The following is a 20524-nucleotide window of genomic DNA, read 5'->3' on the forward strand; positions in this document are numbered from 1 at the left end:
CCTACTGTTACACAACCAGATAACTGATAAAATTGTATGTGTGTGAGAGTCTCTCATTAAGAGAACAAACATATACTGTTTAACCACTGGATGCCAGATACTCAGGTAAGTACTGGGTATAAAAAGAGAAACTACGAAGACCGGTCAAGTCACTCGCTTGGCCATCATCGTGCTCGTTCTCATGCCAATGGTGAATGTGTAAGCTTGCCTACGGGAACTTAAGTGGGATAATTCTGAGGTCACATCAGCACTCAGCAGAAGAGAGATTGTGATCAATTCGTGATGTCTGTCAAGGACACAGGAATGGGCAGGAGTGGGGAAAATGTAAGATCCAAAGTATGTTAGGAATGTTCGCCACCCTTGATTTAGGCAAACGGGTGTGACGCTTTTGTAAATGTCATGTGAACAAAAGCCTGTCCCATACATTAAAAGTTTACTCGACAGTGAAATCTGTATGTCCAGAAAAATGTGTGTATAATCCCATAAGGGGCTTAGAGGGGAATGGAACATATCTGCAATATAAATGCAGATTACCTTTATTACAAAATTGGATCATATTCTCATTCCTAGACTAATTTCCTATATCATAAAACCTATATTCAATTTTATAAATAGCATACACCAAGAATCATAAATTCAGTTAATGCAGAAATTTAACAGATTTTTTTTTTAATAAAAGTGAGAAAAGGCTGTTTTCGAGCAAGTATCTGAAAGGACCGAAAGGGCTCTTTCTTTGAAGATATGTTTTTCCCTCTGACTCTACCTCCTTAGGGACATAACTAGAGAAGAAATAAATTTCACAGCTAATATATATGAAGTAACATGTTTAACATTATCCAATGAATTTATATCTACCTACACCATATAAATTTATCTCACATAAACTGTCATCTCCAACAGAATTCATTAAAACAATGTTATAGCTTCGGAATTAAATGCAACCTTCTAATTGGAATTTAATCTTACAATAGTAGTGGATTTTCTTTTTTAATTGACAAACGGAATAATTCATTAGTTTGTCTTACGGGTCTATCTGAAGAATTAGAAAGTAAATTTGACCTAGGTGTTGGCAGGCCACTGCTGTGAAGTACACGGGGTTCGGGGGAGCTGGGACTGGAGGTTCCTTCATCATCCTCAGAACTCCTCGTGCTGCTTACGGGCAGGAAAACGATGGACACTCTCACTCTCACCATCCCAAATGACTACATTACTAATATATTCCATTACCGCCACGTAAATGTCATGTTAATTTCTGATCTTCATCAAGCCAGACAATGGTTTCCACCTTGGCCCCTGGCCAATTAGCTGTGTGGAAAATATTCAGCCAATTACATTACTTCTATTAGGTTAGGGACTGGAGAGAAAGGCAAAATAAACGCCTTGAAAATACTTCGGAGATAAAATGTAAGTTGACACTGTCTTCGCAAGCTGGAGTCCAAGTTATACAATCTGATAGGCAGCTGCCAGCACTCATAACTGCTTATTAAATCTAGCCTCTCTTTATGGCGTGAGTGAAGATCTGTATTTTTACCAATATTAGGTTCATTGTGTTATGAAAGAGACCAAAATACTTAAGATCATTCGCTCCAGCTTATAAAACACATTATGTAGTTTATTAAATTGTTAAAATTACTTTTCAAACTCAAAATTTCAGGGACTGGAAGTTTAAGCACAACAAAGTGGCTTTGCCCACTGACAGGTTCCAGCACAAGACAGCTCAGGAGGGGAGCCCATCAGACATCTTTCCTGTCCCAAAACACCTGCTACCTGCCACCTCTTCCTGGAAGCTGCACCACCACCACCACCGCACCCCAAAACCGATGACAAAAAAAAAAAAAAAAAAAAAGAGTACACACTCAAGTTTTATACAAAAGCAAGGAACTCCCAGCCAATATGTAGCCCATTCTCAAGCCTTAAGTGGGAAGAAATATTTCCTATCATTTTCCCTCGTCCAAGTAGGTTAAAAGCTAGGAATTTCATTACGAGAGAGATCAAACAAGTAACTGTGGGCAAAGAAGGAAAAACAATCGGTTTCAAAACAATGTCGCACGGTGCTACATTCTTACACCAGATCCTCCAGCAAAAGACAATTTACTGATAGGGAGCGGGCAATGCCAAGGCACAGACTGAATAACAAGCCAGCAACTCGCCATCTCTACCCCAGTCTTCTCAGGAAAACTCTATGCAAATCCAGACTGTTATTATCACATTTATTAATAACACTGTGGCTAACTGCCTATTAAATATGCAGCAGACTTAGCCGCTCTTCACTCTGGGAGTCTCGTGATGTGCATCAGATAGGTATCCATACCAACTTCAGCTTCACGGCAGGGAAACAGGAGCCAGCTCTGATTCCCTGCTGGCGAATGGTGGCATGAAAGCACCATCCCAAAGAGAGACCTCAAGCGCTCAGCCCGTCTTTCTCTGTTATCTTGCACCTAGAGTAATTTACAATGCAGGCATGGTGATCACCAACATAGATTGAGTACATTACCCATTTTCTGACCTTAAGAATTTGCCATAATGATCTATCTGTGCAAACCTTTTCTCGTATGATTTCACTTGCCTTGAATGTGAGTGCAGCAATTTACTGTTTTGGCTGCCCACCCCCGTGACTATGACCCTGGTCTACCATGAGGGCACTCAGCATGAAACACTGTATCAGAGTTTATTCCAAGCTTAAAGACTTCCAATTATCAGCAGTAACAACTAATTGGCGCTTCTTTTGGTTACCCAATAAACTGTAAAGTTCTAAAAGCCACAGGACTGTGAATACATTTCTGACAATGAAAGGACTAACTAGATATCAGAGACATAATACACGGAAAGCTGGGTTATTGCATCATGGAGGAAGAGAATTAGTCCTTTGAGCAAACCCTGGAGGTGTGCTTTGAGGAAGAAGAGGCTAGAAAATCAGAACACATGCTCCAGCTCATCAGATTTCAGGGACTTCCACTTCCTACTAAAAACATAGCAAAGGGAAGTTTATCACCATCTGATGAATACAAAGCTCTCCCTTAACATAAAAAAACTGGTATTCGACTAGGCCATTTTATCAATTCAAAAGAGAGATTGTTTTCATTATAGTTCTTGAGACTGATTTTTCAAATAGCAGGCCTCACCCATGAAATTAATGAATAAAATGAACCCTGTCTTCAATAAATCCATTCATGTGGTTTTGTTAAACTTCATACATCAATTTTATGATCCTGAGATTGAGTCAGACTTTCTCAATACTGGAGACAGAGATGACAGGTAATCTCAAATCTGAGTTTGTTACTATTTGAATAACTTCAGAATTCCAACCACTTCTATGAATTCTCCTATGTATATGAGACAGGCCCAGGCTTTGTTCTCAACTCGACCTGGATCCACAAAGATACCATGTTTCATAATGCAGGCTATCTGCTCACTGATCTACAGACCATCCACAAAAGTCTATCATAGCTATATAGCACTGGAAGACCCTCAGAGGAACTTCAAAGGTGAGAAATCAAAGGACTTACCAAGACCACCCAAGGAAGAAGATGGAGGATCCTTATCAGCTAAATTCCATGACTCCGTCAACCGTTTCTTTTCACTGTGGACATCCTTGTCTCATATGTCACTATTTACTATTTGCCTTATTTCTTGCCACTTAGAGAAGGAATAATATCAGGAAGATAGAAGACTTTGATTTTCCTCTATCTGAAGCTTCAGCAGAATGCAATAACAAAATAGCCCAAGTGAAAGTGAATTTTAGAACTCATAGGCTCTTTGAAGATCATCTAGTCAATAATAACTGTTTTAATTGCTTCACTGGGCTCCTTTTTTTTTTTTTTTTTTTTAATCTATGAAATGGGAAGGTCAGATTGGTCTCTAACTATAAAATCTTTGGGGCACCTGCATGGCTCAGTTGGTTAAGCATCCAACTCTTGATCTCAGCTCAGGTCTTGATCTCATGGTTCTGAGTTGCCCCACACTGGAGCCCAGCGTGGAGCCTACTTTAAAAAATAAATAAATAAAATAAAATCTTTTCAAATCCATCCCAATACCTAAACACGTAACAATGTCTTCAGAAGACACTTATCAAAGAAGTTTTACTCAACTGCATGGGCTGGATGTCTCAACCTCTATAACTGAGATAAACTAGGAAAAAGATCACTAAGGACAAAAGAAGTAGGCTCCAGTTCCAACCAGGCCAAGGACTTAGACATCTCAATTAGACTCTATGGGCTTCCGCTGCTCCATCCATTAAATGAGGGCATTTAAACTGACAGCTTCTAGGGCCTTGTCAGCACTGACAAATAGGATACTCTACCCTACCTGCTTTCTTTTAAATACAGGAAATCACAACAGAGACTAACCTGTCCCATGTCAGGTAATTATTAGGCCTCCCAATACCAATATAATGCTCTTTCTCCTTCCCTACCCTTCTCTCCATTAAAAAGAATCTGTTTCAAATACAATTATACTAAGACAAACAAGATGGGGTTTATGCCAATGGTTCTCTTATCATTGTCGCTAAATACAAAATCTGAAACGAAACGGCTCCCCATAAAGGTGACCTCACCCTAGACAAAGCTACCACTGAATGATGTCAGACTTTTGATCCAGAACACCTGGCCTCAACCAATTATTTTCTCTGACAAAGGTAAGTCACAATTGCTCATTTGTTACTGTACGAGAGTGGCTGATTGCTGAGGAACATGGCAGATGCCATCAAATACAGAACACGCATATAAGAAAAGGGTCATCATGCTCCTTCTGACCTCCCCTAACAATTATAATGAATAACGTGGTGAGGTGAACAATGATTGAGTAAAATGCTTGTAAGTCTTTCTGAAAATCTTTGAGAATCCACAGTAGTTTCCTCAAGAGCCCTCATCCTGTGGAAAGCTGGGGATGAGACCTACCTCGTGAACAAATTAGAGCTCAGTGCCCTCTGAAACTCAAGATGAGATCATTATACTTTTAGTCCATGCTGGTTTATTGTTTGCTGAGTGATTACGGGGACCAAAAAAGCAATTATTCTTTCAGTTATGCACGTGGCTCATAACTTAGATAGCCCACCCTTCACTGTATGAATTAAAAAAACCACGCAAACAAAAAAACGTTCTCCTTTGTGTCCTATGGTGCCTTTTATAAATCCTCAGGTCATTGCAAGAGTTATTTGAGAGGGTTACAGCAGAAAACAATAGCAGAGTTGCTTTCTTCTTTCAAGATGAGAATCTCACCCTCAGTGTGCAATTGTTCTGATGATCTTGGGACTTCTATCGGTTTCCTGCACTGTGTGTGACCCCTGCAGCCACGTTTTTGTCTTGTGAATTTTCAGACAAATACTCATAAACATTCACTTACCCTTCTGGCCAGCAATCATCACATCCACCCGTTCATGGTTGACAGCAAATCAGAGAAGGGGTCGAAGCCCTCACCATCGCCCAAATGTTTCTTTTGGAAACTGGAATTGTCAGCAAAAGGTCCTGGGACACTGCAATACAAAAATATTTTTTACACATAACTAAGATGTAGCTTCTAAAACCACCACTTCCTTAAACTTGAAAACAGCAAGGCAGACATCGAATCTAGAGGTAGGGGAAAACACCTTTACAATGAGGGTATGTCAATATATCAAATGTGATCCTGTAAAACATGAACCGGAAATACGGTTTTGAAAGATACGTTTACCGATGACTTCAACACATGCACCAAAGTTTGTTGTTTATTGCAGATTTTGTGCAAAGTATTTTACTTATTTTGGCATTAAAAAAATATCAGGCTCCATTACAGAGGGCTCAGGTCACGAGAAGGTGTTTTAACTCAAATATTAGATGGATAAGGATACCATTTCCTATTAAGCAATTATCTTTTCCAGAGAATGAAAAACATGAAAATTTAAATAATACTAATTTAAAATTATCTTTAAATAACGAACCTCATTTCTCCTCCAAAATAATTCTAAAAATGTCTACGAGTTACTTAAGGAGCAAGACTCAGGGACTTATGTCCATCAAGAGGGACCATACTGTGTAATGTGCAGGTGTCAGAGTGGAGAAGCTTGAATTCTGGACCTGATACTGTCACCAGCGGTGTGGACCCAGGAAAGCTGTATAATATCTCAGGATTCTGGCTACTTCATGAACGAGGTCAGGGCAGTAACTGATGTTCCCTAAGTCCCTTCCACCGCTTTGCTTTGTTGCGTTTTTTCGATAAAGTATACTTATTCCAAATGAGCTCAACTATCAACTTCTCCTTTAAGATTCCTGATTAAAAAGATTTTTATCACGTACCATTCTTACGTCGATCTGCCATCCACACTGAAGGTGTGCTACAGGCAGAGGGTTTTGCACATGCATAGAAGAATTCTCACCCTGGCACTAGTGCCCAACCTTGGTGAGCCACACCCCTCGGTGGCTGACAGCATCCCCTGGGTGCCCATGGAAAGCTTCCATTTCTCTCCACAGAGGACAGCTCCAACTGTTATGGCCATCTGCCCAAATGTATCGCACGTGAGTGTTTCTCAAACTTGTGTCCGTATAAGCACAACTTGGAGTCACACAGAAAAAGGAAATGGGCTGAGGTTGTTGCCCAACTTTAGGATCAAAACCAAACTTCTCTCTGTGGCCTACAAGGCCCTGGAAAGCGGTCACTTTCTACTTCTCTGCCACCTCCAGCCACCAACCCAATCCCCAGCTACAACGCAGAGACAGCGGTCTTCCTTCCACTTTGAGCAAGCTGTGTTTTTCTGTCTCAGGGCTGGAGCGCGTGCCTTTTCCCACTACCTGGAGTGCCCTGAGCCTACTCCTTACACAAATGGCTCTTTCTCATCACTGGGTCTTAGGGGCAAAGGCCACTTCAAGAAGGCTGTCCTGCCTACCCACTTAGGCTAGATCCCCAGTGACTCTCAGTGATATCATCCTATTTGCTTTCTCCAGAGCTTTTGTTGTAATCTATAAACTTTTTTTCTCGTTTATTCACTGGTCTTCCCCACTTGAATCTAAGCTCCGGAAGATAAGGGAACTTCTCTGTTTGATTTATCACTATACTCCAGAACTTCAGAAAAATGCCTGGCTCATAGCAGGCACTCTAGACAGATTTACTGGATCAACAAATGATTCAACAATCAAAAGAATTCGCTCTTCAGCATCCTACAAAAATATAATTGCTAGTGACTGAAAACCCACTATGTGCTAGATATTGTTTAAAGTATTTTACAACAGTTATTTCATTTACTTCTATTCTTACGACAAAGTTCCTGGTAGACACTGTTATAACCTTAATAAGCAAATAAGAAAACGGAAGCAGAGTCTTAGGAACTTGCCCAAGATCACACAGTGGCAGGGCCCTTGACTCTACAAAGTGGGCGCTCATTAACTCTGTATTTTTCCAGTCAATACAGTAACACAAACATTTTGAGTGCCTACCTTGTACTAGACACCCTTCTGACTCAAGCTCGCTGCAAGGTCTTGCAAAGGATACTCAGCCTTTCTGACCGTGAGCTTCCTGCTTCACACAGGGAAAGTTAAGGCGTCCCACAATGACCAGGCAGACGATGCAGGTGAGCAAACCAGGCCAGGTGTAGTAAGGAACAGGGAGCAAGGCGCAAGGTCGCAGACTAAAGACCAGCAGTCTCTCAGCTAAAGAGGGCAGCCAGTGCCCTCCACAAGCCAATCATTGCCAGAGGGGAACACAAGCCCAGGGTTTCGAGAGCTTTCAATTGTATGAATGAAGGCAGTAATCTAGGTGACTATTTTGTGAAATTTCGTAATTTTTCAAAGATAGCAGCTAATCTTTAACACCACCCATGAGAAGGAAGGAAGGAAGGAAGGAAGGAAGGAAGGAAGGAAGGAAGGAAGGAAGGAAGGAAGGGGATGAAAAGAAAGAGAAAGAGAAAAGAAAAGAGAAGAGAAGAGAAGAGAAGAGAAGAGAAGAGAAGAAAAGAAAAGAAAAGAAAAAAGAAAAGAAGAAAAGAAAAGAACAAACCTGCAAACCCTACGCCAGACGACTACTGAAGTCTGGGATTCTAGAGGGATTCAGACGCACAGAGAAGTTGTACAACCGACCATAGAAAAACAGAGTAGGCATCTGAATGGATAAGGGCTTTCTAGAGGAATTATCCAGAGCAAGTTTTAGAAGGAACTGGAAGGTGTGGTGGAAAAGGCATTTCACAAAAGCAGAACGTTGTATTCAGAGGCCTGGAGGTGGGAGGAGAAGGCAAGTCACCCCCAGAAGCAGCAGTGAGGAGGGAGGGCTGAGGGAGAGTTCAGGTAGCTGTTCCTTTCATTCATGCCTGCAGTAGCTGCAGGTTTCCAGCTAAGACACAGGCTGGGCAAACAACGCTCTAAGGGGATGATCATTAATGCTGACTTGCTTGATTTCCTAAAAGCATGAAAGTTAGTAGGCATATATGAGAATAAAAAACCATGGGGCTGCTGGGTGGCTCAGTCGGTTGGGCATCCGACTCTTGATAAAACTACATACTGTAGTTTTTATATGTATTTGGAGTATATATCCTATAAAATACATAATATATAAATACACATATGCTATAATTCATACATATATGTAATACATATATATACACATTTATATACTATAAAATATGAGCTCTGTAAGTCTAACCAAAATACTATGTAAATATACACTGTAGTTTTATATACTATGTATACAGTATACTCTACACACTCGTACACACTATAGTCCATACATATATGATACAAGCTCTATAACTCTAACCAAACTCTGAACTCCAGAAATTAAAAAAATACAGCCACTAAAATAAAAAAAATTAAAAAATTAAAAAAAAAAAAAAAAAAAAAAACAGAAGAGAAGACAGATATCCAGATAAATTACCCAGAAAACCACCCAGAGGCAAAAACGGTCTACCTAGAACTGTATACCCAGAAAAAAAAAAAAAAATCTTTCAAAAATGAGGATGAAATAAAGATCTTTTCAGACAAACATAAGTTCATCACCTCTCTACAGGGACATTCAGCAAGATGTATTTCGAGCCAAAAGTAAATGATTTTCTCTGACTTAAGAAGCAAGGGGGAGTCAAAATACTGAACTCACGAGTCAATGAAAAGTAAATGCACCAAAATGACGTGCATGTCTCAAAAATAAAAATAACATTTCTTACATAAAACTAAACTTGAAAATCTGGCAACACATCACATGCCCCCTAGCTCAGCTCACTTACTTACACGGGGGCACTCTCGATCGCCAGGGCCTTGCTTGGCAAGCCTGACTGTGCCACCGGGGCACCGGCTTGAACGGCACAGTCCCGCCCCACGTCCAGTCCAGAGAGTCAGGGCCCAGGAATCTGCATTTCAGCCAGATACCCCAGGTCATCCGGATGAAGCTGGGTCCTTGCCAAGCTCTCCACCTCCTTAGGGCCAAGAATTCAGGGAGCCAGGGCTCAGCTCCAGGAGGTCAAAGCTGACACACAGCAGGACTCTGTTGTCTTCCCCTTCACTGCAGCCCCAGAGGAGCACCTTGGCCCCGGGGATCAGTAGCAATCCTGCCTCAATCCTACTAATCAGGAGCTGTAATAAATTAAAAGCCCATTAAATTATTTTAGAGAAAAGCCTAGAAGTGCTGAAACATTAATTGTGCCATATTCAATCTGTTTTCTTAGAGATTGAGAAAACCAGATTACCATCCTGGGGGTCATTAGAAAGAATGAAGCTGGCTCCCTTTCCATTTACATATTTAAAAATGCACATATGCTTGCAATCGCTGTGACCCACACTTCCCAGGTCCCCTGGCCACTCCACAGTCTAACCGCGAAGAAAGCAGCCTGGGATGCCACAGGGTCCTGCCTCGTTTTGTTTTTTTCTTCAAATAGAGGAACCAAAGCCAGGGCCTGTGGTTGCAAAACAGCTCCAGGAAAACAGGTAGAGACAGCCGCAAAACAACCGTGATGTTTACTTGTTTTGTTCTCCCCTGTTTATTTTTCCCTGAAGCAATCCTTGCTCGGTACAAAAGTCTGCAGGGAGCTGGAGAGAGCAGCTGTGGTTCCCTGAGGCCAAGACCTAGCAATCAAGTTGTTTACCAAACACTGCCAGGCACCGGGAAAACAACAAGCTCGCAGGCTGCATTTGCATCTGCTTTTCAAAAACAACCTCCAAAAGTCTAGGGCCTGGCCTGGTACTTCCTTGTATGGCTGAGGGCAACTTGGAAATTAAAGGCATGAACTGCATTAGGTATTAGCACCCGTGGCCTAACTGTACTGCCTTATTCCATTTCTCTGGAATCCTAAGAAACATCCTAAAAAAGGAGGACTGGAAGTCTGGGGAGTGCAAAGAAGTGGGTTGATACAGACAATAGGCTCCTGCCTGGCATTTCCAAGCAAGCTCACACTGGCCATCTCAGTGAACAGTCGTAGTTTACCGGCCATCTAGCACCACCAGACATCCAGCAGTCGTTCCCCTTCTTGAACAACAACTGGAATCCCCAGCAGGGCTAATAAAACACAGAGGGCTGGGTCCTTCCACAGGAGTGCCTAATTCAGCAGGCCCACGGTAGGGCCTGAGAATTTCTAGAAAGCTCCCAAGTGAAGCTGGTGCTGTTGGTGTCGGCACCACACTTTGAGCAGCCCTGCTCCAAAGTCCGATGCCTCCTGGCCAGCCTGAAGACCTGGGGACTGATTTGCCACCCCGACCTCTCCCATGGGTTATCTGAGTGAATATGGCGGTGTCGAGCCCAAAGACGTTCACAGAACAAAATGCAGTGCATGGTTTTCCATGGGCTTCTCCAGATCCTTTGCCCAACATCCCCCCACCCTGCTGAGTGCCCTGTGTGGACGACATCAACAGGTACACTTGCCTTCTGGCTTCCAGCTGATTACCACCAATGCAGGTCTCATCTTTGGAGGACGGAGAAGATGGGGAATTTACAGCCAGGCTTCCTTTCCTCCAGGGAAATGCAGGTTGACTGAGTCCCTCTATGAAAGGTCACAGCTCCTGCCAGGCAGCCCTTTCCATAAAGATATAATCTCCATGTTCCAGTAACCACTACCTGCCCTTCCCTAGCCCTTCCAGGCCCAGAAGAGGTAAAAGCCACTTTTTTCCCTACAAGGACCCTGACACAAAACTCAAATTCAACACTGGACCCCCCCCCCCCCCGGCTTTAGAAAGCTAAATCTGGAATTTTAAATAGCCACGTAACATAAACATGCACGTATATAAATATAGACACATGGACACAAAAATATATGTACCTATGAATGTACACACATACACAAATGTACATATGAATGTACACGCCCATAATTGTATGTATTTATAAACTTTTTAATGCAGTTCTATCAGATGGGTCAGAAGACCCGGGGACCCCAAGGCCAAGGCCAACTTGGGAGGTTCACACGGATGTTCCTTCAGGTCTCACGTGCTACAGGAAGAGCGGGCCCACTTTGTCTCATCAGTTACACAACCTGATCGGAAGGAGAGCATTTGTGAGAGCTTCAATCCTTCTCTAATTTATTAACTTAGTTTCTTTTGTTGCAAATGGCACCAAAATAGAAAGAGAACAGAAGTGGGTGGAGCAGGCTCCATCATCAACTCCCATGAATAACTTTCTGACAATGCTGAACCCAGTTCAAAAAGCACACCGGCTGGAAAAAAAAAAAAAAAAAAAGGTGTGTGTTGTCAGCTCACAAATAAAATGCCAATCTGCCTCAATTAATAAGGCTCAGATAAGAACAAATAATACTTCTGTTTTTAAAATCATAATCACCTCAAATGTACCCTAAAGAAGCTTCTGTCACAAGAGCTAAGTTCTAAAGTTCTAGCAAAAATGGTCAACCAGATTTAACCAAATGGGTCAACTATCCCAGCATTCTTGGCTTCAGCGAGCCCCCCTGACTTCACTTTAATTAAATTCTCTGGAGCTAACTACTATTCTCTTGCTTAAATTTAACTAGCAAGATTTGTTTCAACTCATCAGAGGACTTGTTGGTATCTATGCTCAAAAACAAGTTTTTAAGTAAACCCATTAGATTAATTAGAACGCATAGGGAATATGGTTTCCATGTAATTACTTTTCTAGTTCACTGAGGCTCAGCCAGAAACCTTCTGTGTTTGCTTGTTTATTGTTCTTTCTTCACTAAAAATCTTAACGATCCATTTAAAACCTGAAGGATTGTCTTCCTGTGGCTTCTGTCTGTCCCTTCTGTCCTCCCCAATAAGCAGCCTAGCTTATGTCTGAACCCTTCCATGGAAGATGTGTGACTTCTGGAACCCCCTCTTCAAGGATGAGAGGCACCTCAAGTATCCTGTTACCTTCTGGCAACCCCAGAATCCCATTTCTGTACTGGAGAAACTCCACTCATCCTTCACCTTGGCTCCAATGCTCACCTCTTCCCACCGCCCTCCATTACCAACATCATGAAAAATCTAGAAACTTTCCTTTTTGCTTAAAGATGCCCTTTTCTTCTTTTCCAGAAGCCATCCACTCAACATCCCATGACTTCAGGCAACTAATTCCCTTTCTTAGAACCAAGGTATTGCTCTGCTAACAGCCCACTTTGCCCATCATTTATCTCCAAAGAAAAAAACCATCGTCCCTCTCCACTATGATTCCTTCATCCTTCAAAAACCTTTTTTTTTTTTTAAATTAGAGAGAGAGAGAGAGCATGTGAAAGCACGCATGCCAGTGGAGGAGGGGGTGCAGAGGGAGACAGAGAGAATCTTAAGCAGGCTCCACACCTAGTGTGGAGCCCAATGCGAGGCTGGATCTCACGACCCTGAGATCATGAACTGAGCTGAAACCAGGAGTTAGGTACTTAACAAACTGAGCCACCCAGCCGCCCCAAAACCCTTCTTCTGATGACCACATAAGAGGGAACCATTGTTCCCAGCCCAGCCATATGGCCTTTAATTCTAAGTGTCAAGGACAGTCTTCCACATCTTTTCAGATACTTTAGTATCTGGTTCACAATTACTGTCTAGATCCTTCCAATGTGGCCACTTCTATAAAACTCAGTGGCCATGAAGATGGTCTTTCTAACAGCCTGGCCACTGCTTACCTAAGGCCTGATATAAACAAGGCACTTAAAAAAAAAAAAAAACAAAAAACAAAAAACAACCAACTTTCGAATGAGTGAATACACATCTGGTTATCTTAACTTCCTTACCCCGAAAGCTTCCAAGCCCTTTGAGAAACAGTACAGTGCAGTAGCTTAAACCATGGGTTGTGGAACAGACTGTGAATGTCACATCCTAGCTATGCCACTTACCAGCAGCAACTCTGGGCCAGTTATACCTGAAAATTGGGATATTATTTGCCCATATTCAGTAAGGGCTAATTAAGTGCTAATGAACCACTACCACTTTCTCTATACCTGAGGGCATGGCCAAAACTTGGATCTCACCATCCTTTAGAAACTGCTCTAAGAACTTCAATGCTGAAATTCACTAAAAGTCGCCCATTGAGCCACCTTTCACTGGGTTATTTCTCCTAAACTTACGCCTGGACTGTACTGAGGCAAGCCGCCACCACCTCAAGTCTAAAACTCCTCACCATCCAACACCCCCTTTCCGAAGTTCCTCTCTGTTACATTATCTAAGGCTCACTCCATAGCACTCAGTACCCAAAATGCCCTGCATTGCTCAGGATACCCTTATCTTTTCCACCAACTTCTTATTCAAGCTATTTGGTTCCTTCACCAGAATAAGCAGGGTGAAGCAGGAGCTGGCTGTGATTGGTGTCTGATATCCTCAATGCCTACACTACAGTGTCAGAAGGTTGGGACATGCGGTGTTAAGGTGGGGTCCTTTCAGGGAGCCAGGAAGATTCCCCATCAGCCTAGCTGGCACCCAGTCTGTAACAGGGTGTAACACCCAGTCTATTTAAGAACCATGGGAACTACAGGTTCAATTTCACCAACACCTTCCATTCACGGTTCAGTTCAATGGCTCAAAAGACTAATGTTCTATTCCCACTGGCAAGTCAGGCTAAGCTAAGTGGGCAGGGCTTGTACAAGGTACATCTTCTGCTGGTAGGGCAAATGGCATCTCTGTCCCTGAGGCCCAGGGGAGCCTCAGTAGCTCCCTGGAAGAACAGTCAAGTGAACAGAGAGCTGGGTGCCATCTGGGCTCTTTATAAGGCTTTTGTGGTAAACATGTTTACTTTCTTTTCATTGGCTGGGCTTATCACGATCAAGTATTTTGTTTTGAGTCTTGCTCTATAAATATGTTTACTTTGAGGGGAGAGCTTTTTTGATAGCTAGCACCTTGTTTTTCACACTTTTAAATTCAAAACATATTTTTGACAATCCATGGTAAACAACTCAAGGTGATAAACAAATTATATTATTTCACCTTCACCAGAGACACAATCCCCATGTATCTGTTCAAAAGCTTGGGATGCATTGTGGGTAAGCAAAGCCTCTCTAATGGATGAGAATAAAAGTCACATTCATAGGGATGATGTTACTAACAAGAAAAAACTACAGTGGCAGGTCCCATGTAAGGAGGAAGCCATGAACTCCAGCCTCGGTTTCCCCAGCGGTAACCTTCCATGGGAAGCTACCCGTGAGGACACCAGAGCTTGTCTTGCTAACAGGATCTATATTTCCTGTGAAAAGTTAAGGTTAAATAATCAGCATACATAACTGATTTGGGGAGGGGGGCATAAAACAACTTTTCAAAGAATGAAGAAACCAACTAGGTCACAGGATCAACTGCAATACTTCTGAGACTTGTTCTCTGGGATGACTTCTGCCTCCTTCACAATTAAGAAAATGGTAGCAGTTTCAACTATAAAGAGGAAAAGTCTTCCATTATTGGAAAAGGGAAAAAAATAACAAGTGTTAAGGGAAGAAAAAAGAAAACATTTTTTGAGAAAACCAACGGTCTTGAAGAAGGATTTTAAAGTGCTGTTTACAATAGTGACTCTGGGATGAAACATCAAGTTCCACTGCAGTTGAGCCAAATCTCTCTTCTAGAGAATTCTATGTCCCCATATTCCAACTAGAAACAAAAGCCATCTTACCACAGGCCTTTGAGGTTAATTACAAATTACTTAAAGGAATAAAAACAAAGAGGCCAAATTCTTTGTTAAAACAAATAATATCCCCCACATACCCTCAAATCGTCTTCTAAATTCATGCCCAAGTTAAAGAAGTTAAAAAACAATGACAAAACCGTCAAGATTGTGGTACCATAATAAGATAAACATCCTCATTTACCAAGCATGATTATTTCATCACGTATGGTGCTGTAGGGAGAGGATGACGTTAGAACACACAGAGATCCCATATGGCATCCAGGACGTGTGACGTACACAACAGAGACAACAGAGAACACGCACGCTGAACAGACCTCTCCCGAGGTTATAACGTGCTTCAGGGATACGTCAGACAGGCAGTTAGGAGGAGAGGGTCAGGAGGGCGTGGTGAGGCAACGACCACCCCTGACATTCAGATCATCTCTCCAATCCAGGTCAGGCAATCAAAATAAACAGCTTCTCAGGTAGTTTTAGCAGAAGGACAACAAGGCCCAGGAGGGTGGCTTCTGCCTGATGAATTAGGAAGAAGAGCAAAACTTGTCCCAGCTTGGCCACCCAACTGCTGGAGACCTTTTGCAAATCAGTGAGTTTCTCAGAGCCTGGGTTTCCCTTCCTGTAAATTAATGGCAGGGAATCCTTCCCTTTTGAACGATAGCATGTCGCAATTTTATGCCTCCGTCTCAGATCGAAAACACCTCATCAGGGGATAACTGACAACTCCAGGCTTCAAAAATCCAATCCATACAATACTTGGACGGCTTTCGAACAACCCACAAAGGCATCCAAGTTCCCACAACTTGGGAGCAGAAATGAAATGTTGAGTTAATGTGACGTTGGCCAGCGACTAGTCATCAAGCATACTTCAGCTTTTAGTTGTCTGAGCAGACGGCTGACTCAGCGGGGATACGGTTACCCAGCCAGCCACGTCCATCTGACCCACTGCCTCAAAGAAATTTGTCTTCAATCTTAAAAACCAAAAAAGTTAAATGACTAATGAAATGACTGAAGAACTTCCAGACAATTCTCACAGTTTCGAAACACACACACACACACACACACACACACACACACAACTAATCAGGACAGTAAGTATATAAGAAGAAAACAACCAGACTCAGAGCTGTCCAACATCCGATGGCCACATTTCCTTTTGAGAAAGAAGTGCACATTCCAGGGCGTGGTATGACGTGGTTTGGAAAAGCCTCAGGAGAGCAGAAGAGCTGATGATTAGGACCAAATCATCAAGGAAAAGTGTCAGAGCGTCAAAGTGGTGAAATGTCTGTTATAAATACAAGAAAAGAAGGAACACGCTGGCCTTCCACCCTCGTGGCTCGACAGACTGGGAGGCCCTTGGATATTCTCCTGAGGACGCCCAGTTCTAGGACCAGCCAACGCGTACGGAGCCCTGACTGCGCACCCAGTGCTCTGTACTGAGCATCTGTGCCCAATCTCTCATAAGCCTTACAAAAGCGGCACACGGAAGTGCTATCATCTTACAGATGAGGACACTGAGGCTCAGAGAAGCTGTATCCATTCCCCAAAGTCACAGTGAGTAAGTGACAGAGCCGTGTGTCTCTCAAAGCCACGTCTCCTCCCCTAATGGCACCCAATACTAGAGTACCACTCTTCCACCAGCTCAAATGGGAAACGTGAGCACACCTGACACAGCTCCCGAGATAAAGCCCAAACGGAATACAAGGATTAGGATCCTATGGGGATTACCTACACACTAAGCCCCTTGACTTCCTGCCTGTAGTCAAACAAATCCAAGGAAGGAGGAGAGCATGGACCAAGTGAGTTCTAGAAGCTGCGTGGCATGCCCCCACTGAGAAAGGAGATGGAGAGCAGAGGGGTTTAGGTGAGCCGTCGAGGTATCCATCTGGACCTTCCACTGCCCGTGCAAAAGGGACTCTTTCTAGCACTCTCCCGGTCTCCTGTCTGTTCTCTCGTTTCCTTCTGACTCACTGTCTCCACCCTTTCTTCCCTAGCCCTCCCCTTCCAGAGAAGGCACCTGTCTGAAGTCTATGGGATGAGACTACTCAAGTGAAATTCCAACAGTCACTGAGCCCCACTCTGCTTAACTGTGCTACACATGTTTGGAGGTAGGGAGGAGGGCTATCCAGGCACAGTTATCTTCCCAGCATAAGAAGTTAAGTAACAATACAGGATTTAAATGAAAGTTGTGTCACGGCAAGTACATAATTAATTGCTAGAATTCTACAGGCAATAATCGCTACAAAGTTCAAAAGCTGAGAGAAATCACTTCCAACAAATACATCCCAGGTTGCAAACTGCCCATGGAGTTCTAGCTCCTGATCTGCTTTGGCCCACGGCAGCAAAAATCTGGCTGCCTGGGGTCCAATTCTGGCTGTGACACTCATGCACCGAGTTATTCAAGCTCTCCGGGCCTCAGTTTCCTCAGCAGGAAACTGGAGGTAATGACAGTTCCTACGTCATGGGGTGGTTTGAGGATTAAGTGGAATAATGAATATAAGCCTTAAAACAGGGTAAGTGGTGTTATTACATCGCTTGGCAGGTCTCCAGCCCAAGTTTCCATGGCCCAATAGGTACCATCTGAATATTCACATTCTCCACACTGGCTCTCCGTCCCCGCTTCCCTGTGTCTGTCAAAGCCCCGCCTTCTATTCCAAAGAGCAAGAAAAGCTGTGGGGTTCCAGAGACTCTGCCCTTCCCCCAACACCAGCCAGCTGCCACGTTTGCCATGCTGGCTCTTGTGTCCATCTCCATTTCTAATGCCCCCGGACAAGAACAGCAACCTGAGAATCTGAGCACCTGGGTTCAACTCCCAGCTCTGCCAGAGTAACCTAATTTGTGATTTTGGACAAATCACATAAGTTCCTTAAACCTCTGTTTCTACATCTATAAAATGGAGCGAAAAAGACTCGCCAGGTGTCCCCACCCCAAAGCTCTGCTGTCAAGATTAAATTACGCAGGTTGAAAGCTGGCACCCACACTTGGCCCATGGTGAGGGTTCCATATGTGACAGCTGCTGTTCTCACCTTTGCTTGGACCACACAATTAATTGAACACTAGTGCCCAACGGCCTCTCCTCTTTCAGTTCTTAGAGCTGCTGCTCATCCTATATGATGCCAGATTCGAGTCAGTGACCCACAGGCATAATTACGCCCATTCTTCTTTTGTGTCCATCAATCTAATATTACATTAAAAACTCACAAACAGAAATAAGTCAAGGAGGTGAAAAGTACAGCACAGGGAATTTTAAAAAAAAGAAACAGAAACGGGCACCCTCATGCACAGCTGGGTTCAGGGTAAGCTATCACAACCTTCGAAGGGGATGATTTGGTTTTGCTTCAACAACCTGAAAACCATGCCATTCCTGTCCATCCCCTGGTCTTTGGAATTGATACTAATGAAACAGTCATCGCTGGGGAAAATTCAGTGACGAGGTTGCAAAGAAACACGGCATTGCCGAGGGCGCAAAAAAGCTGGGGAAGATAAATGTCCAGTGAAACTTAAGCACAATAGGGATTCATACTGATGAAATACTATGCAGACACTAAGAAGGGTTGTAAAAATAGACAAGGGCATCGAAGGAAACATGACCCTCCGTCATACCTGCTCACCAAATGTTTGTGGAATGATATGTTGCTAAGTAACAAAGACTTGTTTCAGAAACGGATTCTTTTTAAAGTTATGGTTTGTATATTTATTGTGCACCAGTTGCTACAAAAGAGTACATTACATACGCTGGGTTACTGTGAACCCCAATGAAGTAAGTTTATCTGTTTATCCCATTTTAGGACAAAAAGAAATCAAATAACTTGTTCAAAGTCACGTAGCTAGTAAGTGAATGCTATGATTTAAACCCAAGTCTTATTCCAAAGTCCTTGCTTTTTTCTAACTAACGTTGCTGCTCGTGAAAACATTAATAAATGTACAGTCACAGGGAATATATTTCCAAGTAAAAAGACTACAAAGGCAGACAGAAAAGCACTAGCAGTAATTCTCATTAGCAAATGGGACTATAGATAAGTTTTATTTATTTTTGCTTTGGATTGGTTTTAAAATGTTTTATATTTCTCATAAATCACTTTTGTAATAAGGGGAAAAAAGGAGAAAATGTTTCCTGTTTTCAAAACCCAAACGTTAGCCAACCCCTTGCCCTTCCTTGTGACAGATGCCACGCTGGGCAGGTACCAGGCTTGCTGGGGAGGCAGTGGTGAGGGGTTCAGGGGCTGGGGTCAGATCCGCTGGGTGTGGCCCCAAAGCTCTGGGAAAACGGCTCCAGGCTGCTTCAAGAAGAAACAGGCAGTAGGCACAGGGCTTACTGAAATCAGGACTCACACACACCAAGTACCCTGTAATAGTCCTGATTAGTATTATTATTACTAGTGATATCTTCACCACACTCAATGCACTTTACCGCCTCTCTCTGGAGGTGCGACCAAACCATGCCCTAGGGTAGCGTGCCCTAGTATCTTTTAATTAATAATCATAATGGATCCGACAAATACCCCTCCTTGGCCCCCAATCTCCCAAAGCCGACAAAACAACAACGTGGAAAGGCCTGGAGCAGGACTATCTGGCTTTGAGCCCCAGCTCCTACCCTGCTGACTATGAAATCCCACAGATGTCTTCTTGCCTCAGTTTCCTTAAAGGTGGTGATAACAATCCTTCCTCATAGGATTGGGGTAGGAACTGAAAGAGATGATGCCCAGACCCTTGCCCTGTGACCAGCCTAGGGCAACAAACGTTCGCAGTGTTATGGCTTCGGCATCCGATAATCTGGTCAGTCTTACGGCTTTTCTTCCCAGTAAAGGTTTTCTGACCATTGTTTTCCGTATTTAAACATTGAATTATTATACGGAAAAGACTTTTCCAAATGACATACACCTTCCTGTAGATTCTGATTGGCTTGGGAATTAAGTCTACTCAGGCTGCCATCACCGAGTATCACAGATTCAGTGGTTTAAAGGACAGACCTCTGTTTTCTCTTACTTCTAGAGGCTGGAAGTCTCAGATCAGGGCATCAGCAGGGCTGATTTCTTCTGAGGCGCCTCTCTTCAGCTTATAGATGGCCATCTTCTCCCTGTGTCTTCGCAAGGCCTTCCTTTGTGCATCTGTGTCCTAGTCTTTTTCTTTCTGCGGACACCACTCATATGGGATTACGGCCCACCTTAATCATCTCACTTTACTTTAACCCCATAAACACCCCATCTCCAGATAGGGTCACATTCTGAGATACTGGGGGTTAGGATGTCAACATATGAATGGGGGGGTGCTAATTCAGCCCATAACAGCTCCCCACGTCCTGGAAAGACAGAAGTGGACATCAAATTGGCACTCAGCTGACCTCATGCCTCGGCGATCTGAGTGGGTACAATTCCTGTGGAAGACACAGGCATACAGGTGCAGCAATGTGGCAGAGTGCCCTCCCAGACACCCCTGCGTGCCTTCTCCGCAGGGTTATAGGTCACCACCCTACTCCTCGGGGCGGCCAGATCTACACAGCAGGCCAGTGCCTGCCGAGCGAACCGCTCCACAGAGCGCTGTG

The 20524-nt window shown here is 43.2% G+C and overlaps 1 protein-coding gene across 8 annotated transcripts in view; it reads right to left on the minus strand.

Moving 5' to 3' along the window:
* The window catches only part of FOXP1 (forkhead box P1), a 571962-nt gene that overhangs the window by 482081 nt on the left and 69357 nt on the right, over positions 1-20524 (minus strand). For all 8 annotated transcript variants that reach the window (XM_026501232.4, XM_026501233.4, XM_026501229.4 and 5 more), the window contains exon 2: positions 5341-5470. The gene's annotated coding sequence lies outside the window, so the exon portion shown is untranslated. The remainder of the gene's footprint in view (positions 1-5340; positions 5471-20524) is intronic.

Source organism: Ursus arctos, unplaced genomic scaffold (assembly GCF_023065955.2).
Source record: "Ursus arctos isolate Adak ecotype North America unplaced genomic scaffold, UrsArc2.0 scaffold_14, whole genome shotgun sequence".
Lineage (NCBI taxonomy): Eukaryota > Metazoa > Chordata > Mammalia > Carnivora > Ursidae > Ursus > Ursus arctos.